Source organism: Canis lupus, chromosome 29 (assembly GCF_003254725.2).
Source record: "Canis lupus dingo isolate Sandy chromosome 29, ASM325472v2, whole genome shotgun sequence".
Classification (NCBI taxonomy): Eukaryota; Metazoa; Chordata; class Mammalia; order Carnivora; family Canidae; genus Canis; species Canis lupus.
Genome location: NC_064271.1, coordinates 4,802,899 through 4,822,095, shown reverse-complemented (window position 1 = coordinate 4,822,095; position 19,197 = coordinate 4,802,899). Strand labels below are relative to the sequence as shown.

At 35.7% G+C, this 19,197-nt stretch overlaps 1 protein-coding gene and 1 pseudogene across 1 annotated transcript in view; one reads left to right on the top strand and one right to left on the bottom strand.

Annotated features, from left to right (window-relative positions):
• The window catches only part of LOC125753964 (collagen alpha-1(I) chain-like), a 123,489-nt gene that overhangs the window by 19,338 nt on the left and 84,954 nt on the right, over window positions 1–19,197 (bottom strand). The window lies entirely within an intron of this gene.
• LOC112678354 (meiotic nuclear division protein 1 homolog) lies at window positions 10,338–12,143 on the top strand (annotated as a pseudogene).

Here is a 19,197-nt window from a genome sequence, read left to right as displayed (position 1 = left end):
TCCCACGTCAGGCTTCCTGCATGGAGCCTGTTTCTCCCTCTGCCTGTGTCTCTGCCCCTCTCTCTCTCTGTCTTTCATGAATAAATAGATAAAGTCTTTAAAAAAAAAAAAAAGTACAAATCAATAGCAGCAAGATAACAGAAACATCTCCAAACACTTGGAAATTAAACAATACACGTCTGAATAATTCATGGGTCAAAGATCTCAAAGGATATTAGAAAACATTTTGAACTGATCAAATATAAAAGTACAGCAGATAAAAACTTATGGGACATAGTTAAGCAGTGCTTAGAGGGAAAGTTAGAGCATTAAGTGGTTAAACTAGAAAAAGCAGAAAAGTTTCAAACCAATAATCTAATGTCCACATTAAGATAGTAGGGAAAAGAAACAAGGAAAAAAAAAAGAAGCAAGGAAACAGAAAGAGGAAATAATTTTTGAAAAAGAGCAGAAACCAATAAAATGGAAAACCAAAACGAGATAATCAATGAAACGAAAAACTAATTCTTTGAAACAATCATTAAAGTTGGTAAACCTCAAGTAAGACTAACAAAGAAAAAAAGGAAAGGTACAACTATCAATATCAAGAATGATAGGTGGGCAGAAGGGGGGTGGGAAGATGTGGGAGAGAAGATGGAAGGGAGTGTAGGAAGGGAGGTAGGAAGGGAGGTGGGAGGGGAGATGGGAAGGAGTTGGACCATCACAACAGACTCCAAAGACCTTCCTGGAAGAAGGGGTTGCTCTGACAATTCCACACACATAAATTCAACAACTTAGATAAACGAACCAATTCCTGAGGAAAAAAAATGTAAAACTTGACCTAAACCTCACAGCTTATACAAAAATTAGCTCAAAATAGACCATAGACCTAATGTTTATGTTTTACATAAAACATAAAATTATAAAATTTTACAAGAAAATAATGGAGAAAATCCTTGTGACTTAGATACTAAAGGTACAATCCATAAAATAAAAAGTATTGATCAATTAAATAATATTAAAATCTTTGAACTGAGGACATTGTTAAGAGAAGAAAATCATTTGAACTGAGGACATCGTTAAGAGATTGAAAAAGTAAGTTACAGACCAGGAGAAAATATTTGTTTGTACAAACAACTTGTATTCAGACTATACAAAAAAAAAATGCATCTCTGTATTAAGAAAACAATCGAATTTAAAAATAAACATGTACATGTTTACATGTACAATTCACCAAAGGGGATATAAAGATGACAAATAAGCATACAGAAAAGATGTTCAACATTATTAACCTTAAGGAAAATGGGAATTATAGCCACAGTGAGATTCACACCAATTAAAATGTCCAAAATAAATGGCCATATCAAAAGCTAAAAGGATGTGAAAAAACTGGAACTCTCCTATATCACTGACAGTAATGCAAAATCTCACAGCCACTCTGAAAAATAATGTAGCAGTTTCTTAATAAATTAAACCTACATTTTACCATATGACCCAATAATCCCACTCCTAGGCATTTGCCTTAGAGAAATTAAAATTTATATCCACAAAGGGGCACCTGAATGGCTCAGTCCGTTAAGAGACTGACTCTTGGTTTCAGCTCAGGTCATGATCTCAGGGTCACAAGATCAAGCCTCACATAGGGCTCCCCACTCAGCACAGAGTCTGCTTGAGGTTCTCTCTCTCACTCTGCCTCTGTCCCTCCACTACTCATGCTATCTCTCTCCCTATTATAAAATAAAAAAATAAAATCTTTAAAAATTTATATTCACATAAATACCTTCAGATAAATATTTATAGCTGTTCAATTCATAATTGCCCAAAACTGAAAACAATCCAAATGTTCTTTGGTGGATAAATGGCTGAACAAATAGAGGCCTAAGCATATAATAAAATAATACTGTAGCAATAAAAAGAAATGAACTATAAATATACACAACCTGGATGAATCTCAAAGACATTATGCTGAGTGAAAAAAAGCTGGTCTCAAAAGTTACTTACTGTACGATTCTATTTGTATGACATTCTACAAACACAAAATCACAGTGGCAGAGAACAGATCAATTGATGCCGATGGTTAGTAGGTCTAGGAAGGAAATCATGACAAAGAGGCAGCATGAGGGACTTTTTAGTGATAAAACTATTCTATGTATTGATTGTAGTGGTGGCTTTATGAATCCATATGCATTAAAACTGTACATAAAAACAGTCCAAAAACTTGATGGCAGCTTTCAGTCAAGTCTATCTATATTTTTTCAACTACTTTTGTCAACAGGTAATTAGAATTAACCATCAAATAAATGTGAGTTCTTAATGGAAATGTCTTTATCCTTGAAATTCTCTTTTCTGATTGGCCCTTATAATGTACTAGGAAAATTAAAAGGGATTATGTTTTACAGAATCAGAAGTTTGTCAAGAGGATGCTTAAAATCCATCCATAATATTTTCATTTATATCTAAAGCTGCTGCTTGGATTTTATTCATAACATTTAGCATATGAAAGAAATGTACTCTGGAATTCCAGAAATTTATTTCTGTCGATCAAGTATTTTTGAGATTATTTTTGAGATTTCTTGGGAGCATTTTTATGAAACTGAAATGTTCCTAGTGTTTTTAATATTTAATAGTCAATAATTGTTAATTAAAATAAAGAAGCAAATTTACGTTATGTATAAATATCATAAATTGCATTTGATGACTTTCTATGATTCAAAAATCTGTACTGTTCATCAACAGAAATAATTCCTTTGCAGTGGTTCTTGAAAGCATTGCTCCATACATGTGACCTTTGAGTTTGAAAAAAAATCTAATGTCTACCTTTTATATAACATCAAAATACCCTTTAAAAAGGGCACAACTTGAAGAGAGTTGTACTTTTAGAAAATCATATTCTCTTTGTAAACCCATTCCAATTATCACTTCTCACCAGTTTAATAATTTTGACTAAAACAAAAGCAAAAACAAAACACCATAAATCACAAAGTAGGAGCTCCAGAAGGATTAAGTCTTACTAAATCACGAATCAAAAGCAGATTGGAAAATGATGAGTTGCTCCAAGAACAGAAGTGTGCTATCCTATAGAATTATTTCAGTGAGCCAATTGCCCAGATTCAGTTTCATACCAAATGTGCTTTTCTAGTTCGAAATTTATCTAAACATACTCTTTTTTTATATATAAATTTATTTTTTATTGGTGTTCAATTTGCCAACATATAGAATAACACCAAGTGCTCATCCCAACAAAGTGCCCCCCTCAGTGTGCATCACCCAGTCACCACCAACCCCCACCCACCTCCTTTTCTACCACCCCTAGTTCGTTTCCCAGAGTTAGATGTCTCTCATGTTCTGTCTCCCTCCCTGATATTTCCCACTCATTTTTTCTCCTTTCCCCTTGATTCTCTTTCACTATTTTTTATATTCCCCAAATGAATGAGACCATATACTGTTTGTCCTTCTCTGATTGACTTATTGCACTCAGCATAATACCCTCCAGTTCCATCCACGTCGAAGCAAATGGTGGGTATTCGTCGTTTCTAATGGCTGAGGAATATTCCTTTGTATACATAGACCACATCTTCTTTATCCATTCATCCTTCGATGGATGGAGGATCCTTCCACAGTTTGGCTATTTGGACATTGCTGCTAGAAACATCGGGGTGCAGGTGTCCTGGCGTTTCACTGCATCTGTATATTGGGGTAAATCCTCAGCAGTGCAATTGCTGGGTGGTAGGGCAGGTCTATTTTTAACTCTGAGGAACTTCCACACAGTTTTCCAGAGTGGCTGCACCAGTTCACATTCCCACCAACAGTGCAAGAGGGTTCCCCTTTCTCCACATCCTCTCCAACATTTGTGGTTTTCTGCCTTGTTAATTTTCCCCATTCTCACTGGTGTGAGGTGGTATCTCATTGTGGTTTGGATTTGTATTTCCCTGATGGCAAGTGATGCAGAGCATTTTCTCATGTACTTGTTGGCCATGTCTCTGTCTTCCTCTGTGAGATTTCTGTTCATGTCTTTGGCCCATTTCATGATTGGATTGTTTGTTTCTTTGCTGTTGAGTTTAATAAGTTCTTTATAGATCTTGGATACTAGCCCTTTATCTGAGAGGTCATTTGCAAATATCTTCTCCCATTCTGTAGGTTGTCTTTTAGTTTTGTTGACTATATCCTTTGGTGTGCAAAAGCTTCTTATCTCGATGAAGTCCCAATAATTCATTTCTGCTTTTGTTTCTCTTGCCTTCATGGATGTATCTTGCAAGAAGTTACTGTGGCCAAGTTCAAAAAGGGTGTTGCCTGTGTTCTCCTCTAGGATTTTGATGGAATCTTGTCTCACATTTAGATCTTTCATCCATTTTGAGTTTATCTTTGTATATGGTGAAAGAGAGTGGTCTAGTTTCATTCTTCTGCATGTGGATATCCAATTTTCCAGCACCATTTATTGAAGAGACTGTCTTTTTTCCAGTGGATAGTCTTTCCTCCTTTGTCGAATATTAGTTGACCATAAAGTTGAGGGTCCACTTCTGGATTCTGGATTCTGTTCCATTGATCTATGTGTCTGTTTTTGTGCCAGTACCACACTGTCTTGATGACCACAGCTTTGTAGTACAACCTGAGATCTGGCATTGTGATGCCCCCAGCTATGGTTTTCTTTTTTTAATATTCCCCTGGCTATTTGGGGTCTTTTCTGATTCCACACAAATCCTAAAACAATCAATGTGATTCATCATATCAGCAAGAGAAAACACAAGAACCATATGATCCTCTCAATAGATGCAGAGAAAGCATTTGACAAAATACAGCATCCATTCCTGATCAAAACTCTTCAGAGTGTAGGGATAGAAGGAACATTCCTCAACATCTTAAAAGCCATCTATGAAAAGCCCACAGCAAATATCATTCTTAATGGGGAAACACTGGGAGCCTTTCCCCTAAGATCAGGAACAAGACAGGGATGTCCACTCTCCAACTGCTATTCAACATAGTACTAGAAGTCGTAGCCTCAGCAATCAGACAACAAAAAGAAATAAAAGGCATTCAAATAGGAATGAAGTCAAACTCTCCCTCTTCGCAGATGACATGATACTCTACATAGAAAACCCAAAAGACTCCACCCCAAGATTGCTAGAACTCATACAGCAATTCGGCAGTGTGGCAGGATACAAAATCAATGCCCAGAATTCAATGGCATTTCTATACACTAACGATGAGACTGAAGAAAGAGAAATTCAGGAGTCAATCCCATTTACAATTGCACCCAAAAGCATAAAATACCTAGGAATAAACCTAACCAAAGAGGTCAAGGATCTATACCCTAAAAACTATAGAACACTTCTGAAAGAAATTGAGGAAGACACAAAGAGATGGAAAAATATTCCAGGCTCATGGATTGGCAGAATTAATATTGTGAAAATGTCAATGTTACCCAGGGCAATTTACACATTCAATGCAATCCCTATCAAAATACCATGGACTGTTTTTCAGAGAGTTGGAACAAATTATCTAAACATATTCTAATACAAACTTTGTCTTTCATTAAAACACCTTCCCACCCACTTCTGGTAATCATATCACTGTTATTCCTTTCTACTAAGGTAAAAATTTGTAAATATTGAGCTCTTCTTTCCTATTCAACCTTTCACATCCTATTTGTGTCTTCTTTGGAAATGACTTATTTATTTACTACATTGTTTTAGGCTCTTTTTTCTATGAAAGTATATTACTGAAATAGCCTTTTAGTGGACTACCTTGATTCCAAATTCCATCCAATATGCCAAAAAAAAATTCTACAACTCCCAAGTTTTAAATGTCTCTTCTCTGACCCCAAAATGATTCCTTTTATTTATTGAGTTAAATCCCAAATACTCACTTAGAGGAGATTTGAGGAGTTTCCATAATCACCTCCACCTTTTCTTTTGGTTTTCTGTTATTGCTGGGTTTTAGATTTCATCCTCCAATCTGTCCAGAAATGCTAATCATTTTTAAGTATGTATCATACTCAGTCTCATCTCTCTGACATTATTCACTGTAACCTGTTGCTTACATAGCTACTTCTTCTTGAAGAACCAGGTCAAGCCTTGTGTGACCATGATAAGCTTTCTTGAACCCTTGAGAGCTCTGAAGGTAATTTATAGATTACAACACACAATTGTGCCTCTAATTATCCCTGTGTTCTAATTTAAATATTAGCTTTTCTTTGAATTAAATTTGTAAATTCTTGGGGACAGGGCTATTTCTTAATGAGATGCAAGAAAACAATAACATTCTTGTATATAAAAGCAATAATCGATTATAAAATGTAATAGAAAAGAATCCCACTTATAATACCAAAACAATACTACACTTAGGAATGTAACTAAAACAAAACAAAAACAAAACCATGCAATTCCACTATTAAAAAAACCTTTATTGAAGGACAATATAGAAAACCTGAAAAAACAGAGATATACCATTGTTCCTGTAGGAGTCTCAATACTCTAAAAAAAAATCAGTATTTCCCAAATCAAGCTATCAATCTAAATCAGACCCCAAAAATTACATATTTTGACAAGCTGTTTCTAGTTCATTAAAGAAATAAAGCAAAAGGCAAGAAGTACCTAAACACTTTTAGAGGAAAAAAATTGTAATATAGATTAATTTGCTGGAGCAAATAATCAAACATTTTATAATTATTTAATAATTAAAATTGTGTTGTCCTGGAATAGCAATAATAAAATAATAAAAGTGATTCAAGAGGCAGAATTAGGCATTGTATTGTAAAACATAATGAAGTAGCATTCAAATTGATAAAGAGGATTGTTAAATATATGACTAAGAGTCTTATCTCATGTTGTTTATAAAAATAAGTATCAGATAGGTTAAAATCTAAACATTAATAACCAAAACTAACAATTTTACTTTCTAAAATCATAATAATGGCAAAATAATTTGAAAAGGACTGCATGTTTATCACAGTAGAAGTAGTTAAATAACGTATAGTGTCACACTATGCAACAGCATTCAGCCACTAAAGAGTAAGGTACAGTTATTTGTACTGACATTTAAAGTTTCCAAGAAACTAAAAAGTATAAGGATAGACTTATTTGTCCTGACATTTAAAGTTTTGGAGACATACTGCTGCATGGAAAAAGTAAGTGAAAAAAGCAGACATAAATCTTGACCTTACTTATGTTTTTATAATGAGAGATACAAATGTATCTCTCACAGTGAATGTAGCTCACAGCGAATGAGATAGGATGCTAGGTACCAAGCAGTAAATGCTGGTTTCCCAGGTAGGGGCAGTAGAGGTGGGTAGGTAGTTAAGAGATGGAAAAGTAAAGTAGACTTTCATGTTTCACTCCAAGTTCTTCTGTATAGTTTAAAACTAGGACTTATGTGATAAAAAAAGAAACATTTAATTAATTCATACCAAAGTGCCATTTCCTATTAGCAGAGATGGCAATCCTAAAAAATATACAAACTTTTAAAAGGAAAACATGTATGAATCCATACATACATGCATACATAAAAATGTAAGACCTCTTTAGGTCAAAATAACCCACAAACAAAATAAAACACAAATCATATCTGAAAGAAATATTTTAAAATGTATAACAGATGAAGGATAAACAGTCATAACATATAAATAACTATTATGAATAAGAAAAAGACCAAAAGCTCAATAGAAAAATGGATATCTGATATAAAATAACATTTCACAAAATTACTTGTGAAACATATGAAAAGATGTTCAAACTGTACAGTTATAAAAATGTATATTAAAACACTAAATTTGTCCATCAGGTATACAAAATTTTAAAAAACATTGATAATATTCAAAGCTGGTGAGTGTTGAGATTGACAGTCACTCTCAAGTTCTCTTCCTGTGAATATAAATTGAGCCTTTTGGGACCACTATTTGCAATATTTTAAAACATACAATTGGCTTACACTTCGACCCATAAATTCCATCCCTATCAATCTATCCCTATAGAAATAATCACATATATTTAAAAAAAGGTATGTTTGCCAGGATATTCAATGCTGTAGTGTATATGATAGCAAGCAACTGGAAGGAGCTAACCATCCACTAAAAATGTGATGGTTAAGTGTTATAGATTACCTATACTAGGAAACGTTGTAGTCCATGAAGAGAAAAACTATCAACATTGAAAGATCTTATTATATTGTTAAGTGAAAAACAAATCACAGGAAAATATGTATACTGTACTCCTGCCTATGCTGGAAAAAGTGCATTTATACGTAGTGTTATGGACTGAATTGTGTTCCCCCTAAAATTCAAATGTGGATGACTTAACTGCCATACATCAGAACACGACTATATTTGAAGATAGGGTCTTTAAAGAGGTGATTAAGATAAAATTAGCCTGTTAGTGTGGGCCCTAATCCAATCTCACTTATATCCATATAAGAAGAGGATTGGACATACAAAGAGACCCAGGGGGAAAAAGATTATATGAAGACACAGAAAAAAAGTGGCCATCTGCAAGCCAAGGAGAGAGGCTTCAGGATAAACCAGCCCTGCCAACACCTTGATCTTGGACTTCTAGCCTCTAAAACTATGTGACAATAAACTTTGTTGTTTAATGTCCCCTATCTGTAGTATTTGTTATGGCAATCCTAGGAAACTACACATAGTAAGGATTTTAGGAAGATGCACACTCAACTGAAAATAGAAGTGGCCTCTGGAACTCTGGAATGAGGGGGGAGAAAGGAAAGAAGTCAAAAAGCATATATATATATATATATGGGGGTGGGTGGGTAGGTGTGTATATGTACATATATAAATATATATGCATGTATATATTATATTTTCCACATGCTTTCATGTTTCTAGAGATGTTAGAGCAGACTTTTTATAATTAAAAAAGAAAAGAGAAAATATCACTTAAATAAGGAAACATTCATAGATGGTACACCAAGTGATACTTTAATCCATTACACAATTTTTTAAAAAGTAGAATGTAGACAGAATGCTTTGAGATCAGTTATGCAGGAATCTCAGAGACTATATATATGGGGTACATATTTTTGAAAAGACTTAAAATATCACTTCTATTTTCAGAGGGTACATTTTCAAAAAAGAAAACTCACCAGCAAGTCTAATTTTAAGTCCAAGAACTCTAGAAGGCCTAGGAGAAGGCTGTTATTTCCATTTCCATTTTCCTTGCTGCAATAAGTCAACGCCACATTTTGCAAAATCAAAGTTCTCAGAATTAAATAAACACCAACCAGAAACATCTGCACCCCATAAAGGACAGCAGAATCCACAACAAGGCTCTCCTGACTTCATCAGATGCAAATATTTCTATTACTATAGGAACATAGATTCTGATAGGTCATTTTACTGGATAGTTGTCTCCAAGAACTTTATGCCTAGAAGTCTAAAGGACAAATTCAAGAAAAAAGAAGCAGAGGTATGAAGAAGTTGTCATTTCTCCTAATTTTACAATAGCTGGAAACTTTAAATTGTTGGCTTAAAACATAAAAATTCCACTCATCAAAATGTCATTCACTTATATTCAACTGCCACCTATACCCCCATCCCACCTCACCCAGTGATTAGAGGTTTGGATCCAGTAAATGATATAGATTAAACTGAATTTTATTATGTTATTTTTGCCAATATAAATCTTGATCTCTTTAAGCTGATTGCTTCATATCACTTTAACATCCAAAATCATAAAGCAAGCAAAACACTAAAAAGTATGGAAAAGAATGTGCACCATTTAAAATCTTCTTTTAGTATAAAATCAATTTATATGTTTTTAACAGTACCCTTTAGAGGTGATGACTTTCTTCTCTTTCTATCATCACTGCATGGGAAAAGAATTAAGATTGTATTTGACTTTTAAAGCACTGAAAACATTTTGAGAGTTTGATATATACCAGACATTGTACAAGCAAAGTGAAGGATCTGGCTGATAATGGAGTAAGGCTGTCAATAAAAATAAATAAATAAGGATCCCTGGGTGGCGCAGCGGTTTGGCGCCTGCCTTTGGCCCAGGGCGCGATCCTGGAGACCGGGATCGAATCCCACATTGGGCTCCCGGTGCATGGAGCCTGCTTCTCCCTCTGCCTGTGTCTCTGCCTCTCTCTCTCTCTCTCTCTCTCTGACTATCATAAATAAATAAATTAAAATAAATAAATAAATAGTGATAAGTTGAGGAGCAACAATATTACAAAGGTGTGAATGGCATAAGAACAGGCGCTTTTTTTCTTCTTGGAAAATAAAAGGTTGAGGGGAAGTGCAGAAAGGCCTTCACAGAAAATGTTAGCTTTGAGCTTTGGTCAGTAGGAGATAATTCTGTAAGTACCTGGAGTAAAGCTTTCCAGGCAGAGGGAGCAGCTCACAAAAAGTCGGAGGTATGAGCATGTTGCCTTTGATGTTTACAAGCAGCGCTAGAAGGCAAGCATCCAGCCTGGGGGGAGAACACTGACCCCACTTGCCTGGAAAAGAATGATAACATGATTCATGTGCAGTTCTTTCCCTTATCACAAACCAACAAACTCCTCTAAAAAAGGAACTTTGAGGTGAGCCCAGTGTCATCATGTCTCTCCTTCTCAGTGCTCCTGGGCCACACAGGAGGAAAGCCTGGGGACCCACCACCTACCTTCACTCTGACCTCATCACTATCCCTGGTGCCCTCCAGGGCAGGTTCCATTAAACATTAAACAAGCTGAGCTTTGAAGAACATGATCCAATTATCATACAGCCTCAAAACGACCACAAGTCACCTCAGCATCAGTGCCCCAGGCTCCTAGATTAGGGACACCAAACGTGCAGCTGCTTATCAGGACCCAGGAAAGAAAATGTCAGCCAGCTGCTGAGCAGGCAATGTGGGACATCCCAGATCCTGAAACGCTCTCTTGATCTTTTGACAAATGAGTGGTTTTATGTTTGGTAACCTGTAGAGCACATTTACAAATTACTCACAATTTCAAATGTAACTTAACGAATCTTTATGCTAGTTAGATGGTTTCTGTGAAAGTCCATTGGTTTTCACTAAAGGACAGGAATCCCTGCCCTTCTGTGCTTCAGCTTCTGGTTAATAGGAGTTAGTCTTTTAGTCGCTTTATTTGGGAAACACCACACTGAGTTAGTCTTTTTTGCATGCCATGATAGTTTAAATCCTGTCAAAGGAACAAAGGACTGAGTGTAGAGGAAAAGAGAGCTCGCCTGATGGAAATATTTTTTTGAGATGAAAGATGTACTTCAATTAAAGACAAGCAGATTATTTCCCAAAAGAAAGGCATGAGTGCTCTGTCTGTAAAAGACGTCCTTATGGTGTGGTTGGCTGGGAGAGGATTGGAACGTCTAATGATTGTTGGGCTTTCTCAAGTAAAGCTCTTCATGTGAGAAAATGTAAGTTGGAGGCTCTGGAATCTCAGTAATCTGAGAGAAACCAAAAGGACACAGACCTACCAAAAAGCATCTAGAAACTAAAATTAGTTGACATGAAACGACCATGCTAGCAAAAGAGCTTTTTTTTATCCATTTATCTTTCGATGGACACAGAAGATGTGGTTTATGTATACAATGGAATATTCCTCAGCCATTAGAAATGACAAATACCCACCATTTTCTTCAACATGGATGGAACTGGAGGGTATTATGCTGAATGAAATGAGTCAATCGGAGAAGGACAAACATTATATGTTCTCATTCATTTGGGGAATATAAATAATAGTGAAAGGGAATAGAAGGAAAGGGAGAAGAGAGAGGTAGGAAATATCAGAAACGGAGACAGAACATGAAGACTCCTAACTCTGGGAAACGAACTGAGGGTGGTGGAAGGGGAGGAGGGCGGGGAGTGGGGGTGAATGGGTGACGGGCACTGAGGGGGGCACTTGACGGGATGAGCACTGGGTGTTATTCTGTATGTTGGCAAATTGAACACCAATAAAAAATAAATTTATTATTTAAAAAAAGAGCTTTTTTTACTTTGAGATCAAAGGGAACAGCTAAAGGCAGAAATAGAAAAATACAAAGAATGTGACCCGGAAGTTGTAGAGGAAATGCACCAAGAAACAAAGTAGCCAAAAAAGCTGCAGGCAGATGGAGTATAACATATTTTCAATAAAATCTTGGGCCAAAAGAGAATTTGGATTTGAAGAAAATAAAACTGATAAAAAATTTTGGAATTCCAGAATACTCTGACCTAATAGATTGAGATGTTCGATGTTAGTGAAGGACCCATGTGCTTGTGAATATGTACATTTTTATATAATTCAATGAAATGTATTGAATTGTCACTTGTCTAAGTCTGTGTTTATCATTTCATTAATTTTAAATAAAGTACAAAGTGTAAAAAAAAAAGAAAGAAAAAGTCTCCTTGCCTCCTGCTTCATAGCACTACCTTTTATTATTTCTTTCATATTGTCCTGGCTTTAGGGTCTTGCTTTACCCATGTGTCTCCACCCTCTACCAACCCACCCCTTTTCCAGATAGCTTCTCCTTTGAAGAGGACTACCTTTGTACTAAATACATGGCACACTCTGGTGTAGCCCATGAAGATTTCTCCATGCTAAGGCCCCTTTCCTGAGCTCCCATCTTTTACTTTTTTTAAAATTTCATTCTTAAGTAATCTACACCCAACTTGGGTTCTAGTCCACAACACCAAGATCAGGAGTTGCATCCTCTACTGACTGAGCCAGCCAAGCACCTTCTTTAGCTCCCCATCAAACAACATCCAGCCCCAAGTGGATTGGACATCAGACCATATATACTGTGCTAAGGTATTTGGACTTGAGCATGCAGGCCACTGAGATCCAACTAGCCTGAAAAAGACACATCCCTCTAGTAACTGGATGAGAATAGATTGCAAAGGGGCCAAAGCCATAGGTTCAATGATAAATTTGTCCTTAAATTAGTTTTTATAGGAAATAACAACTCAAATTAATCTAAGGTGATAGGAATGGACATAAGAGATATTTGGACATAAACAGCAATCTTTTTTCCTGACCAGGTGTTGTCAGAGTACAGAGAGAGAATGAAGTTTAAGATCACCTCCCGGTGATCACCTATACCCTAGCTTTGTAGGATTCCCTTAGTTGAGATAAGGAACACAGGAAAAGGAGCAGTTCAGAAGAAATGTGCACTTAATTTTAGGTCAAATACATTTGAGGCATCTGTAAAATTTTGTCAAAATCATAGAAGAGTAGAAAATAAGCAAATGGTTTTAAATTTGAGTAATATTCTTAGGCACCTATGTACTATTACAGCACTGTGCTTTTAAAAACTGTATGATTTGCAGTAAAGTTTTGGGTCTTTTTAGATTTATTTATTCATTTTAGAGACAGAGAGTACCTGAGTACGAATGTGAGTGGGGGAAGGTGCAGAGGGAGAGGGAGAGAATCTCCAGCAGACTCCCCACTGAGTGAAGAGCTTGACATGATATGTGGGGCTTGATCTCACCTGACATCACGATCTGAGCAGAAATCAAGAATCAGGCACTCAACCAACTAAGTCACCCAGGAGACCCAGTAAAGTTTGTTTCTAAAACTTTAGCAAGATGGGTAATATTAAATGTTAATACAATACCTGCTATTGATTAAAATAATAAATGGTATATCCACCATTTAGAAAATTATTAGTAATTTATTTTTTAAATCTAAAGCTATTATAAAATCTTAGCAGGAAAGGAAAAAACATCTAGAATTAATGCTATTTACTTTTTTCCACTTAATATTAAACATCAAAAAGCAATTAATTTTATAAAAATGAAAAAAAATTCTAAAAATGATCTTTATTATGTCTTATGAAAGGAAATGGGAAATGCTCTATTTAGCCTGAAACACAGTGGCTGAGATACCAGCAGTCTCTAGAGACCATCTATGTTCTTAAACATGAAGAGTGATACTAAAATGTGTGCTAACATTTTCTAGAGAAAAACACAATTTTTAAGTAATTGCATTGAAAGTTTCCTAAAATAATATTTTAAGAAAAATAACTCAAGATATTTTCATCTACAGGTACAACTACTAAGATCTTAATATTCTCAGTAGGTTTATAGGACCCCAAGTTGCATTCATGCATCCACTGAACGAACATCTCAGTATCTGCTGGGCAACAGGGACCCGTCTAGGCAGGGGGTACAAAACAGTGAAAAAAAACAGGCAAAAAATCTCTACCCCTATGGAACTTGCATTCTAGTGGGAGAACAGGTAATAAACACAAAAAGTAAGTGAAATAATATGCTAGTAGGAGATAAATAATTAGGAGAAAAAATAAAGCAGGGAGGAGGAAAAGCCATTGCCACAGGTCAGAGGGGCTGAGGCTTTAAATGGGACAGTCTCAGAAAGCTTCATGATGAAGGTAACATCTTAACATAGGCTTAGAAGCACTGAATGAGATAGTTGTTATGAGGACATGTGGAGGGAGAGCAATACAAGTAGTAGAATGGGGATGTTGCCGTGACTCTGACATGAAACATGTCCAGTGGTCAAGGAGGGCCAAGGTAGCCAGGAAAAGGAAAATAGTAGCAATGAAGCCAGAAAGCTTGTATCCTGAGGTTGGATGATGTTGGAAGGTTTGAGCAGAGAGACAACATGCCCAGAATTCATCTGTAAAGTGACATTCTGGTTGACAATAGACTGCGGGAGGCAGTAGAGGGAAAGAAAGCAAGCAGATGGAAGAGTTAAGTTCCATTAAAATAGTTTAAGTAAAGGGCACCTGGGTGGCTCAGTCGGTTAAGCATCTGCCTTTGGCTCAGGTCATGATCCCAGGGTCCTAGGATTGAGCCTTGAATCAGGCTCTTTGCTCAGCTCCTCTGCCCCTCACCCTACTTGTGTGGCACGCTCTTTCTCTCTCTTTCTCAAATAAATAAATAAAATACTTTAAAAATAAAATAAAAAAATATTTTTAAATAGTCTAAGTAAGATGATGGTGGTGGCTTAGACCAGGGCATAAGAGTGGAAGAGTGAGAAGTAATCCAATGCTGGATATTTTGAAGGTAGAGCCAAGAGTATTTCCTGAAGATTCAATTTGAAGTGTGAGAGAAAAAAAAAATAAGGATAACTTGGAATTTGGGGCCAAGCCAACTGGAAGATTAAGTTGAGAGATGCAGGAGATTTTGGAGAATCCAAGATTGTGGTTTGGGGATATTTTGAAGATTTTACATAGAACACTAGGTATATGATCAGAGTGTAGAGAACAGTCTGAGCTGAAGATTTGGGAATGGACACATATTGATGATATCTAACACCACGAGCCTATATGTGATACAGATGAGGTCCAAAGAGAAATGAGGAAGGTGAGCTGGGTATATGAGAGAAAGAAGAGCATGAGATCCTGAAGGAAACCCAAGTGAAGAAAAATCTTCAGGGATCAGAGGTAACCAGTTGCATCCAACTCTGCTGTTAGAGCAGGTGGAGACAGGTAAAGGTCACTGGTTTCACATATTGCAGTTATTGGGGCCCGTGAATAAAACAGTCTCTGGGTAATGGTGGAACAAAGCACTTTCAAGTGGTTTAAGACACGATGGCAGAAAAGGGAGTGGAATGAACATGGATGCAAAAACCCTCATTAAAATGTTAGCAAATCAAATCCAACAATATATAAAAAGAATTATACACCATAACCAAGTGGGATTTATCCCAGGAGTTCAAGATTGGTTCAATGTTTGAAAATCAGTGTAATATATCATATCAACAGGTTGAAAATGAAAAAAATCACATTTATCATATCAATAGATGCAGAAAAAACATTTGACAAAATCCTACCCTCATTCATGAGAAAAGTTCTCAGTAAACTATGAACAGAGGGGGATCTTCTTCAACTTAATAAAGAATATCTATAAAAAATCTATAATTAACGTCATACTCCATGGTAAGAAACTCAATGTTTTCCTACTAAGATCTGGAACAATGAAAGAATGTCTCCTCCCAATGCTTCTTTTCAATATCAAAGTAGAAATTCTAGCTAATGTAACAAGACATGAAGAGGAAATAAAAAGTATACAGTTTGGAAGGAAGAAAAGGAATTGGAGAGGGTAAGGAGGCAACTATTTAGTAGTTTGGGTACAAAGGGTGGCAACTGGAGAAGTGGTGTCAAGGGAGGTTCACTTGTGTTTTTAAGATGGGAGCAATAATTAAGTATGGAAAGAAACGGTGATGCTACAGAGGAGAGAACTGCTGAAGAAATGCCCCTATTCAATATGCTATGCTAGTTCTAGCCACCAAGGTGTTAAGAACCATCTATGTATGGTGATTTTGTCATCATTGGCTATGTCTTTTAAACATGATTCTCTGTAAGGATCAAGCTCTCTCTTTCTCTTTCTATATTTCTTTCTTTTTCTTTCTTTCTTTTTTTTTTTTTTTTTTTGGACATTTCTCTAGTATATATTTCAACCCAAGACAGAAGTAAATTTTGAAATTATTTCTTCTCTAAGGATACTGACAATGACAATTTTATGATGGGTATTTTGGTAATCCTATGCAAGTCCTTTTAAAATATGCAAAACTGGAAAAATTGTTATAGTTGCTTTTGTATATATGTTGTGTAAAAGATATGATAAAATTTAATCTTATTCAACTAACAGAAACACTTCCACATTATATTTTTAAAATATAATGCACTGTTTATTGCAATCCATGTGTGACTACTGAACCAGATTGCAAAGTATTATTTTCTGTTTCTTTTATATCATAGGATAAAGCACATTAACAATAATATTATCTGGAATCATATTTCTGATAATATATTGATAAAAATCTATGTTGGTATAATAATATATATATATGTATATATATATACATATATATATATAGAAATATTTTTAATGAGAAGAAACCATGGAGCCATAGATAAAAATCACAGAATCTTCTAATGAGTTTATTTTTATCTTTTAAAAAAATTCCTTCCTACTAAATCTTTATCAAATCTACCATAGAGTACAAAATCAATTGACTGAGGGTCTACCTTCCAGGCCTATCAGATACAATTAGCATATGTTTTAAAATAGAGGCAAGATAAATGAGGAAAAGCAGTAGCCCTGGATAATCTCCAAACTGAATAATTAATAACCATTAAAAAGCAACTGTGGTTCAGAGAAAACTGGTATTCAGATCCCAAGGCCTGTATTTCTTTGTTGACTTGGCCACTGGCTAGCTGTCTAAACATCGACAGGCTACAAGTCTCCTGAGGCCTCCATTTATTCATTTATAAAATGAGAGAGTAAAACCAGAACTTCCAGTTCTAAAACTCCATAACCCTATACCAGCATTATTGCCATTCAGAGCAATCTTTAAGGTTATACATGAGTGAACTCCATTTTTGTATATACATTTTAAAGACAGGGTAGCATTTTTATATTCAAACTTGACACTACGAATAGCTTTATTTCCCAGTACTGTATTCTCTATGCAAATGGATTGACTCATGGATGTATTGGACTGATGTGACTCTGTTGTATTCCTATGTGCAGAGAATGCTCAAATATTTACACCTTTTCCTTCCTCCCCAGAATCAGTAACTTCAGAAGATTTAGTAATAACAAGGGACAATTTCACACAACAGTCATGAGAATGGAAATGATAACATTGTCCCCCAGGGACCTCTAGGGGCTACAGCATAAATAAAATGTTTAGTTTGCCCTTCCAGCAAAGGGATCCTAAATATAATATCTCAAGTTTTTTGTTGATATAGCTGACTGGAAAGAAAATCAAATCAAAATGAAACACAAAATTCATTACAGGTGAAAGGCAAGGGTGAGATGAAGGTATTTTTGACTTTCAGAAATAAGTAACAAAATGCAGATGCATGGTTTATAAACATTTACTTTCCTCATGAAATAGAATCAAGAAAACAATAGATAACAAAAATGCAAATCAGCACTCTAGGACGATAAAAAATCTGAGGAAAGAACAATATTTATTTTCAAGTTCTCATTAGCTGTCAGAAAAGATTTTTAGCAAAAAGAGCAAACTGCTACTTTGCCTAGCATTTTTAGAAAATAGCTTAGCAAGACTGAAAGGCGGTTCACCACGCCCACTCCTTCCCAAGTACTCATAAAGGGTTTCACTTCATCATAAACAAAATAGGAAATGGTGGATGGGCTTCATCATGGAGTAGAACATGACCAACAGCAACAATAATATTACACATACCCTGTTTATTGATGAGTAGTTGAAACTCCTAATATCTTGAGGCACCTGAGTGGCTCAGCCTGTTAGGTGTCTGCCTTAGGCTCAGGTCATGATCTCAGGGTCCTGGGATCAAGCCCCATGTCAGACTCTCCACTCAGAAGGGAGTCTGCTTCTCCCTCATCTTCTCACTCTCCCTCTGTGCTTATTCTATCTCTCTCAAAAATAAATAAATAAAATCTTAAGAAAAAAACTCCTAACATCTTTATGCCATTTTAATTTATAATAAGCATTAGGGACATTACCTTGTTTAACCATTCATTCATTACAATCATGTTTGTATGAGGGCTTCCCAAAATCTGGACTTTTACAAGACACCAGGCAATTGGTAATGAATGAGATGAGCAAGGCCATTATCCTTATAGAGATGACAGTTGACATATTCTCAAACCAGTTTTCCAAGTTTAGCAGATTAAGTATTTTTGTCTGTGGTTTACAGAGGAAGAAATTGGTAAGCAGCAGAGTCTAGATCTAAATTCAGGCCTTCTATTCCAATGTCAAAACAATTTACACTAGATTCTACTTGATTTTAAAAGGTAGGCTTAAGACTGAAACAGTATGATCAATGAGAGCCAAGAAATAAATATTACATGATAGATTTGCAGTGTAATTTTAATGGCCATGCCTTATCTAGAGCAAGGGTTGAGTTTAGTACCTCAGTACATACTGATGAATTTAAAAAAACATGAGGTTCACTTTAGGGAAAACTGGGAAAGCGTATGTGGGAATTTTCAGTACTATCTTTGCAACTTTTCTGTAAATCTGAAAATATTCCAAAATAAAGAGTTTAATTTAAAAAAGGGTATATGATCTGAATAAACATATTTCCAGAGAAGACAAGACATGGGCAAGAGGTACATGAAAATATAATCAATATCATTAATCATCGGGGAAATGCAAATCAAAACTACAATGAGATATTATTTCACATTTGTCAGAATAGCTATTAAAAGACAAGGAATAACAAGGGTTGGGGAAATTGGGAGCCCACATCCATTGTTTGTGGGAATGTAAATTGGTGCAGCCACTATGGAAAACAGTATGTTCTGGGGACAGGACACCTGTGGCTGGGCATCCTGAAAG